We start from the raw sequence: 11,578 nt of genomic DNA, 5'->3' as shown, positions 1-11,578 counted from the left end.
TGTAATGAAAACTAAAATGAATAAAGAAAAGAAGGGATCATACCATGATGTAGCTTTGTGTTTGCCAATAGCTTATTTAATTTTTTTCTTTATACAAGTCTGGTCCATGATGACAACAATCTATGGGGAGGGGGCACAGTGAAATGTTTATGTCTAAGATCCACGCTATTTACTGCTTAGAAATTGCAGATTTTTGGATACACAGGAAGTTATCCTTAGTATATGGAGGCATGGTATACAATTAAGGTCACTGGCATTTCCATGTACATTAAAAAGGAAACTTAAGGAGCTTAAAATAGCATGACAGGCTATTTAAGGTTCAGATGATTATATGTTAGAAAACGTGTGCATGTTCCACTTCCTAACTAACGGACGTTATCATCCAGATGGATCTGGCTATAGATAGAAACGTTCTCCTAAGTGGTAATCAGTGCCTTTTGATAAAACATGAAATTACTCCTTTGGTTGAGATAGTTACCTAAATTCTGGGCAGCTTCATTCTCCTTCCAAAAAAAAATCTTTGGCTGAAGGGTAGAGTAAGAAATATTTAAGAAAGTATGTATATTTTTAATGGAGCTCCTTTGGAATATGGAATCTAGCAGAAATGGCTTTGGCTATATACTGGTCCTGAAACCAATTGTCCTGGTCACCTACGGAATGACTTATAGGAATGACCTAAGTGACTTATAGGAATTTGTTTTCTATTTAAAACGTTTTAAAGTTAGCAATATGTGTATACATATGTTACTAGTAATGCCCTATTACCTTATGGTGGCTCAGATTTTACATTAATATATTTGGATAACATTTTACCCTATTTACTACATGTCAGGCACAATTTCAGTCACAGTTTTGTGAGACATGAAGTTTGTATATTTTTGGATCATTCTTTATTAAGAAAAATATTACAAAACTATGCAAACAGCATGGGGGTAAATATTCTAAGAACATGCCTATGCAAGTGACAGAACATGAGATCACTTCATTAACCTCATGGTTAATAATTCATTCTGGATAGATGAGATATTATCTATACCTTCTAATCCTCACCTCACAAAACCTTTTTTTGCAGCCTACCAATACCAGTTGCTGTCAAGTTGATTAGATTCATGGCAACCCCATGTGTGTCAAAGTAGAACTGTGCTCCCCAGTGTTTTAAATGGCTGGTTTTTTGGAAGTAGATAGCTAGGCCTTTCTTCCCAGGCATTCTGGGTGACTTGAGCCCCCAACGTTTTGGTTAGCAGCCAAGCACATTAATCATTTGCACCACCTAGACTACAACAACTGTTTTCTAACTGTTCTCTCTGCTTCCGCACATGCCCTGGGACTATTCAAGATCTCAGAGTGACAAAATCATTTTAAACATAAACCTTATCATGTTATATTCTTCTTAAAACCCTCTGGTGGCTCATTTCATGTAAAAAAAAGTTATGTGGAAGCTCTAATCCCTGGTACCTGCAGATGTGACCTTGTTTGAAAATAGAGTCTTTAAACATAATGTTGTTGTTGTTGTTGTTAGGAGCCGTCTAGTCAGTTCCGAGTCATAGCCATCCTATATACAACAGAATGAAACACTACCCAGTCCTGAGCCATCCTCACAGTCGTTATGTTTGAGCCTATTGTTGCAGCCACTGTGTTAAAGCCGTGCCTTAAAGGGTCTTCCACTTTTTTGTTGACCCTCTGCTTTAGCAAGTATAATCCCCTTCTCCAGGGACTGGTTCCATCTAATAACATGCCCAAAGTATTTGAGATGAAGTCTCACCAACCTTGCTTCCAAGGAGCACTCTAGCTGTACTTCTTCCAAGGCAGATTTGTTCATTCTTCTGGAGATTCATGATATATGCAGTATTCTTCCCCCAGCATCATAGTTCAAAGGCACCAGTTCTTTGGTCTTCCTTCTTCCTTGTCCAACTTTAGCATTTAGATTGAAAAAACCATGGCTTGGGTCAGGTGCACCTTAGTTCTCAAGGTGACTTCTTTGCTTTTTAACACTTTAAAGAGGTCTTTTGTAGCAGATTTGCCCAATGCAATACCTCATTTGATTTCCTGACTTTTATCATCATTTAAATTGTTTGTAACTCTTTCTTACACTTAACATATATACTTGACAAGGTATATATGTTGCATCTTAGCTGTCCTATGGGTAGTTATTTAAAAATCAATCAATAAAGCATTGGTATAATTTTAACACACCTTACAAATAATATAATGTAATTTAAATCTATGTGAATACATGCAAGAAATGTTTATATTCCTACCTGATCTCCAGTTTCAACGATCTTTCAAGAAAGATTATGCCACTGGGAGAGACATCCATAGACTTGTCTATTTCAGATCATATAAATTACCTTCTTCTTTGTCCATAAAGCCATCTCCAGGTATCTCTCTTGGTAAAAACAAAGGTGTGATCTCACCTCAGAGGTAAACAAACCAATCAAAACATGGAAGGGGACAAGAAAATGGGTGAACATTAGCAACCTTAGTAAATATCAAGTTTGCCATCTAATAATGTTAGGCTTTCAGGAACAGTTTCTTATATTTAGGGACCGTCACATCTTTGAATATGTGAATAAGCCAACTGAGATTAAAATTCTCACTTCAATGGGTAACAGCTTTTTTTTTATTTGTTTTGTTTCTCTCATATTTCAACCTGAATTTTCTTTTAACCAAATGATTTTTTAAAATAAAACGTTAAATATATTTTCCAATAATCCTTTAGTACCTGTTATCTGTATCTGCCTCTTGTTTACTCTGTTTTATTATCTACCTTAGACTCTGTCCTCCATACTCTGTAGACCAGAATTCTGTTATCTCTCTGAAATTGAGAAGTGAGAAGGCCTTTTACAGATGTTATAGCAATATGAGCTAAACAGCAATACTGGAGGAAAAAGAATAGTGCACAATTTGGTGTTGTACTGATTAACGTAAATGTGCCTGTGAAATAGCACACTCTAAATCTAATTACGAATGAATGGTAGCAAGACATTCTACGGTGCTTTGGGCCAAAGTTGGAAGAACAATAATTGCCAGCTGAAGTTTTTTTTTTTTTCCCCAGAATCCTGGTGGGAAATATAAAAAATGAAACTTAGCTATCACTTTTCCCTAGTAGTGGCTCTGCTTCTTTCATCTGTAAACAGGAGCTGGTTTGCAGCCTTCTAGTGATCTACTACTTAAATTCTTCCTATGAAGAAGTATAACATTGACACCAAAGATTGTGTACGTAAAAGACTACAGGCCAATATCATCCTGAATATCAGTGTAAAGAAAAAAAATCCTCATTGTAAAACAGCAAGCAGAGGACAACTGTTCATTAAAGGAATAACACCCTGTGTATAAGTAAAAACTCCCAAATTTTGCAGTATTAAGAAATTATTAATAGTTGCATTTATGGTAGAGTTCTGAGAAGAAAAATACAGTTATCTCTATTGAGACAAAATAAAACATAATAAAGAAACCAATATCCGTCTTACTAAAAAAAAAAAAAAGTAGAAAAATAAAATAAAATTTAAAAAACCTTCCTAGATGGATAATTCCTTAACATGATGATTAAAAATAGGAAAGAAGAAAAAAGTGTGATAATGAGAACAGAATTATAAATATGAAGTTAACGTAATTTTTTTAAATTAGAAAAAATACTAATAATGTGGATATTATTCATTAAAAAGCTAGTGTTTTATTAACAGTATCAGATAAATTAATGTTTCATAAAGAATTATTGGAATAAAAGGGAGCCGAAAATGACATGATTGTTGAATTTAAAAAAATAATGTTTAGTCCTTAAAGATATTCTGTGGGAAGTAGTTAACAATTACCTGGTGGGAAATATATTACATTAAATGAATGCATACAAAAATACTAAAAATTATATATATTTAACTATATATGTTTGTATACCTAATATATATAATTTGCATGTGTGTGTCAGTTCTTGTTGTTAGGTGCCGTTGAGTGGGTTCTGATTCATAGTGAGCCTATGTACAATAGAATGAAAGGCTGTGTGAAGCTGTACCATTCTTCCAATCTCTGCTATATTTGAGTTCATTGTGGCAGCCACTATGTCAATCCATCTTGTTGAGGAATTTCTTCTTTTTTTGCTGACCCTCTACTTTACTAAGCATCTGTTCTTCCCCAGGGACTGGTGCCTCCTGATAACAAGTCCAAAGTACCTGAGACAAAATCTTGTCATCCTCCCTTCTAAGGAGCATTCTGGCTGTACTTCTTCTGAGACAGATTTGTTCATTCTCTGGCAATCCGCAGTATATTCAACATTCCTTTTCCACACCATAATACAAATGCAGCAATTGTTCTTCCATCTTCCTTATTCGTTATTCCACTTTCACACGCATATGAGATGATCGAAAATACCATGGCTTGGGTGGGTGCACCTTAGTACTCAGGGTGACATCTTTGCTTTTTAACACTTTAAAGAGGTCTTTTGCAGTACATTTGTCTAGTGCACTACTTCATTTGATTTCTTGACTACTGCTTTCCACGAACATTGACTGTGGATCCAAGTAAAATGAAACCCTTGACAGCTACAATCTCTCCTCCATTTGTGTTGCTTATTGGTTCAGTTGTGAAGATTTTTGTTTTCTTTATGTTGAGGTGTAACCCATACTGAAGGCTGTAGTCTTTGATATTAATCAGTAAAGTGCTTCAAGCCTTCTTCACTTTCCACAAGCAAGGTTGCATCATTTGTTTATCACAGGTTGTTAATGGGTCTTCCTCTAAACCTGAGGCCATGGTCTCCTTCATACAATCCAGTTTCTCAGATTATTTGCTTAGTATACAAACTAAATAAGTATGGTGAAAGAATACAACCCTGATGTACACCTTTCCTGATATTAAATCACTCAGTATCTCCTTGTTCTGTTTGTACGACTGTCTCTGGGTCTATGTACAGGTTCTGTCTGAGCACAATTACGTGTTCTGGAATTCCCATTCTTCACAATGTTTTCCACAATTATAATCCACACAGTCAAGTGCCTTTGCATAGTCAAGAAAATACAAATAAACATCTTTCTGAAACTGATAAAAATTAAAAGAAGTCCACAAGAGCCAAAGTACAACTTTGAGTATAGTCCATCCGAATTTAGAGGCCATTTCAAGGATAGAATTGACACACTGAACACTAATGACAAAAGGCCAGATGAGTTGTGGGATGACACCAAGGACATTATATATGATGAAAGCAAAGACAGGAAAGAAAGAAGAAACCAAAATGACTGTCAGAAGAGACTCTGAAACTTGCTCTTGAATGTAGAATAGCTAAAGCTAAAGGAAGAAATGATGAAGTAAAAGATCTGAACAGAAGTGTTCAAAAAGCAGCTTGAGAAGACAAAAGAAAATATTAAAATGATGTGTACAAAGACCTGGAGTTAGAAAATCGAGCTGAAAGAACTGAGGAAATAATTCAAACCTTGAGTTGCAATATTGATGATTCTAAGGACAAAACATTGAATGATGCAGGAAGCATCACAAGAAGATGGAAGGAATATGCAGAGTCACTGTGCCAAGAAGAACTGGTCGACATTCAACAGTAACCAAAAGAAAGCTAGAGTGCTAACTTAATGTTAAACAAAGTAGCCTTCATGACAAGATTGTTGCTAGAAACAAAGAAGAATATTACATAATGGTAATAGACTGACTTCATCAAGAATATATAATAATTATATATATATATATATATACATCAAACAATAAAGAAAAAACTGACAGAATTGTAGGGAGGAGAAGACAATTCAACAATAATAGTTGAAGACTACTATAACCCACTTTTAATAATAGAATAACTAGATGGGAATATGTATGATTTGGACATTATTCAACTTTCAAGAATGGAAGTTTGATAAGTAACCAAATGTAAACTGTGCATAATAGCTGACTCAATAATCCTAATTTTATAAACTTGAGTAAAAGAAGTAATTGTATAGCTCTGCAAAAATTCATGCACGAGAAAATTTGAAGTGCATCTTTCATGTTTTGAATGGTTACCCACCCATCAATAACTTATCAGTTGAATAAATTATTCATTAATATACAACCGTCATTAAGCATTGCAATGTGAATCTAGGTATGCAAACATGGAGTAGATGCTTGTTTATATTTTGTGTAGAAATGTTAAAAAGCAATACGTATATAGTATAATTCCATTTTTACAGAAATGAGACTAAGAGAGGGAGACAGAGACTGAGAGACAAATAGAGAAAGTTTTTTCTAGAAGAAGGTTTACAGGTAACATTTTACACACTCTTCACTTTTCAATAGTGCTTGCTATTTTTGTTCAACTTGCATGTGTTAATTTTAAAAAATAGTAAAGGGTTATTATTTAAAAAAATTATTGTTAGTCTAGGAGGATGTGCTTCTTATGGACACTAAGTATGCAACGATAACCCCTTCCTCAGGTTAGAAAATGGGATTTAGAGAAATTTAGTATTTCCAAATAACACCAGTTATAAGATATTTTCTTATGAAAATCACACATGATTTTATGTGTGTAATTTATTTTACTCTGTGGCTCAAAGATAAGTTACTTAAGTTTGTGCTGGTTTAATAAACTTTCCCTATTTTATCCATGTGTCCTCATTTTGAATACTGAGGTAGAACACATAACATCATTAATTAATGGCATTATATAAGGGCTTATCTATTAACAAATGAATTGTGATTCATCACACACATGGCTCAGAGTGCACATGAAAAAATATTTTCCAATATCATAAAAATTGTCATTTAGGAATTTGATCATATAAGGAAAGCAGTGTTTTTAAGTATATGTCTTTAAGGCAAAGAACACTGACATACATGTTCTTTAAATCTGTCTTAAAAATGATCAGTAAAAGTTGTAGAACCCAATTGCTTGATATATGAGAATTAGGCCCTAGGTAGTGTCAAGCTCATTAACTTAGATTTTCAGCAAAGGGTTTTTTTTTTTTTTAATGGGGCCCAAGGTCAGCTCATCACATATGTTGACATAAAAAAGTACCTCTTCCTATGCTTATTTAATTTATGTCAAATGGGTTTGAACTGTGTATTGATGACAAATGATGAATTTATGAATTTGAATTAGGGAGAAGCTCTACGACATCTTTCTTGTTAAGTAAAATATAATTGAATGGAATTGCTAGAAGTTTTCAAAATGTAAAGACCTTCATTTTATCAATTAGGTCAGTGTTCTAAATTAAGCAATTATACATCATTAAATTAGTATTTATGAGACCCAATTAATAATTCATCTCCAACACAGTCACTTAAAGTTCTTTGAAATCACTGAATTTATTCAGTGAAGAGTGGGATAACTTAACTTTGTAGGCATTAACAATAAGGATAACATAGCTGTCTTGACTGGAAAGAAGCATTGCCTGCAGATGAAATGAGGTCACTGGAGGAGCAAACCTCTTCTTTGTGGAGATTCCTGAGATTTGGGGATCATTTTTCCTAGTTCAAGCACATCTTGTTTGTCTAAAGGAGACTGACTGCATCTACTTGATGGTTTTCCTAGGGAAAAACTAGAAGAGGAAGGAATATTTTCACCATCTTTCCCTAATGAATGTCTTTCTCTGTGACTAACTATTAAAACATTAGAAGATTTACCTTAGCATTATTTCTTCTTATAAAGTTTTAAATGTCAGCTGCCTTTTATAAAATAAACAGCTGTGTGCCAGTGCATCACAGGTTGGGGTTTTGGGAATAGAGGATACAGAATTGGTATGTTTATGATGTAGTTAAACTGATTTTTATTCTGTTGTGTTAGAGAAATTCCAACAAATTGAAGATACACAGTTGAAGATATGTACTACATCAGTGAATGACTTTAGTAATCTCCTCAAGATTGGCCTTTATTAACTAAACCAAAACCCACTGCTGTCGAGTTGATTCCAACTCATAGCTACCCTATAGGACAGAGTAGAACTGCCCAATAGAGTTTCCAAGGAGCGCCTGGCGGATTCGAACTGTCAACCTCTTGGTTAGCAGCCATAGCACTTAACCATTATGCCACCAGACAAAATAAAATTATACCTTAATATTTATTGTATGTAACTTTCAGCAAACATGGACATTGATGATAGGAAGTGGATTTTCTGAGGAGAAAAGTGCTTAATAGAATTAAATACAGTTATATCTTGAGCAAGATAAAATACAATGTAGCAAGCTGGGGTAGAAAAGATGTGCTAGAGCATAAATCCAGCTCTATCTAGAGAATTTAGTAGGCTCTTGTATAACATTAAAATTAACTTTGGCAGGCATAACATAATAAGTAAAGAAATCATAAAATAAAAATGAACAACTGATAATGAAGGATAAGGATAGAAGAGATCCATGGAGTAGACAGGCTAGTAGAACTCAATTTCTAGAGCTGAGCAAGTGTAAATCAGGTTTCAGGTATGAAAGGTCTTAGCTTAAGAAGGTTATCAGTGTAGGGAGTTGGGCAAAAGGCAATATGAGTAAGGGTCAGTTACTAGAACCAGAACGTGTGATAGTTAGAGAAGAAGCTAGAGGGAGAGTGCTGAGAGACCTTTAAATTCCTCAGGTCCATGTCTCTTAATTAGCTGTGTTTCTATGCATAACCTATTACTTGGAATTACGTTGGAAAATGCATTGAGACTCCTTTACAATTACATGTCGTTTCTAAGTTTTAGGTTTATCTCAAATGTTCATAACTTTCGGATGCAAATAGAAGAAGATAGCTTCAACTATAAGAAGGCAGAGTTATTAAATTAGGCAAGGCAAAACAGCGAAGGGAAAAAGGCTAGTTTCACAATAAACCAAAAATACCAAACCTGTTGCCATCAAGGTGATTCTGACTCAAAAGGACAGACTAGAAGTGTCCCATGGGGTTTCCAAGGACCCACTGGCGGATTTGAACTGCTGACCTTTTGGTTATTAGTCAAGCTCTTACCCCACTTCACCACCAAGGCTCCAGTGTAACAATAGAGACTCCTTTTATTCATGTGTACAACTTAATATATTAGTAATAAAATAGGTTATATGATATGAAGGCAACTCTGAGGGAAACTTTTCTCTTTTTATTATGTATCTTATTTTTCATCATAAAAATGTATACATAATTTCAAGGCAAGAACATTTGTTTAGGATGTATGTCCTCGTTTTTCTTTCAAGTCCACTCATGGCTCTGTTATCTGAGAACTTCACTTGAAGTATTTAGATTTCTCATACTCCCCCTTGGAATTTTCTGTTTGCAAATCAAAGAGACAATCCTTAGTTTCACAAAGGTTTCTTGGTTTATTATCATGATGAACTTTACATGTATTAAATGCAATCCTGGTGGCACAAGGGTTAAGAGCTATTGCGAGCTACAATTGCTAACCAAAAGGTCAGCAGTTCCTTGGAAACTCTATGGAGGAGTGCAACACTATCCTATAGGGTGACTCTGAGTTGGAACCAACTAGAAGGCAGTGTTTTGTTTTAATCTTCACAAGCTTATACATAGCTGAACATGTAATTATCACCATTACACTCCTTCTGCAGCTTGCTTGGTCGGTGTTTGACGTAGCCAATGCTGCTGTGGGTGGAGAGGCCAGCTGTTTTTTAACAAGACTAGGTTCTCTAGATCAAAGTCTGAATGAGGGGGAATATGCCAGGTCAATTCCATTTCATAACCCTATGTGTATCATAGGATCCTCTACTAAGCAAATGATGTGAATATAGATTCATATTAATAAACAATGATTCCTGGTAAAGGTTGCCAACCTTAGAATGTATGTTTAATCTAAGAAAGAGGAGGCATAGCAGGTGACTCTGATTAACATTTTGAACTAAGATGGGGGTTAAATAAGTAAATACCTGGGAAGCTGAAGATTCTCCTTTTCTGGGATACCAGAAAATTGCCTTAATTCGTTGGGTTGTGATTTTCTATGCATAACCTATTATGTGAAATTAGAAGACACTTTGGGAAATTTATTGAGGTTTCTTTCCAATTAGATGCCATTTACTAAATTATAATTACAGCACTAGGGTTCTTCCGGTATTTTCATATTTTGACTTAAAACTCTTTAACAGGAATTATGTTTGTAGAGTGATATACTCAATAATCTTCACCAACACCACAATCCAAATGCATCGATTTTTTTTTTTTTTTTCATTGTCCATGCATATGAGGCTATTGAAAAGACGACGGCTTGGGTCAAGTGCACCTAAGTCATTAAAGTGACATCTTTGCTTTTTAGAACTGTGAAGAGGCCTTTTTCAGCAGATTCGTCAGTTCAATAAGTCCTTTGATTCCTTGACTGCTGCTTTCATGAGCCCTGATGGTTGATCCAAATAGAATGAAATCCTTGACAACTTCAATTTTTTCTCTTTTGTCATGATGTTGCTTATTGGTCAAGTTGTGAGGATTTTCATTTTTCTTTTTGGTGATTAAAAACAATTATGATTATAATTAAGCTTAATCAAAGAAAAGTAATTCACGAAAAAAATCGACTACAGAAATTCAATTAAGTGGTTTTTCAGGAAAAAAGTAAGAATCCTAAGAGATTCCTCTAAAATTAAGTATTGATTATAAAAACTATATGTTTCAACTGCAAACATCCCCTGTTGTCACCCTGCTATAAATATGGGAAGTAATGCATTAACCCTCACTTACTTTTATCTTATCAATGATTTTAATTTTTATTATTACAGTGTCATGGTTAATAACATTTGCTGTACCATTTACATATTATTAAAATTAATAGATTTTAATTAGTAATCTTAAGACCTAAAATTATTTCACTTTAATTATAAATTAATTTTTATTTCCAGTACTTTTATCATTATTTCCTCACTCGGAACCAGTTATTTTGATTGACTTCTGATTTTGTTTTATCTTTCAAGCAGTAGAATTTCAAATTATTAACTAAGGTTTTGTGGCTTTTTTTTTTTTTTTTGATCTTGGTTTTGCTTTAAACGAGAGCTCATAAGTATAGCATTTTCAAGATCTCTGCTTTGTTTTTAAAGATTTACAGTTAGAAGAAATGTATCAAAGTGATACATGTTCATGATGAAGAAGACGGCAAATATTACAGATTTAAATGAAACGCAACAATAACCCACGCTAACCTTTCTGATTGTAATCTTCCTCTCCATTGGGACACATTTTTAACATTCATATTATTGTTATTTTCTCACTCACGCAAAGTTTTCTGAATATATTCTCATTGTGAAAAAATAACTTTATAGATGAAGGTGCATTCACCATTGATAACATAAAATCAAAGGAAAAATAATAGTTTTGTGTGTTTTCATATGTACTGCCTATACACAATTTATATATATATATATAGCTCTGGAGGAGCCCTCATAATGCAATGGTTAAGCACTTGGCTCCTAATCAAATGGTTGAATGGCCAGCAGTTCAAACCCACCAGCTACTCCTCAGAAGAAAAGACTTGGCGATACGCTCCCTTAAAGATTACAGCCTAGGAAACCCTGTGAGGGCAGTCCTACTCCGTCATATATGGTCTCTATGCATTGAAATCAACTCGATGGCACACAACAATACATAGCTCTGTAATTTTATACTTTTTCTCATCAATTTGTCTTGGGGGTCAATCCTTTATACTGATTTGAGTCATTCTTT

This window comes from Loxodonta africana, chromosome 8 (genome assembly GCF_030014295.1).
Source record: "Loxodonta africana isolate mLoxAfr1 chromosome 8, mLoxAfr1.hap2, whole genome shotgun sequence".
Classification (NCBI taxonomy): Eukaryota; Metazoa; Chordata; class Mammalia; order Proboscidea; family Elephantidae; genus Loxodonta; species Loxodonta africana.
The sequence above is the reverse complement of the archived record's forward strand: the minus strand, read 5'-3'. Positions refer to the sequence as shown.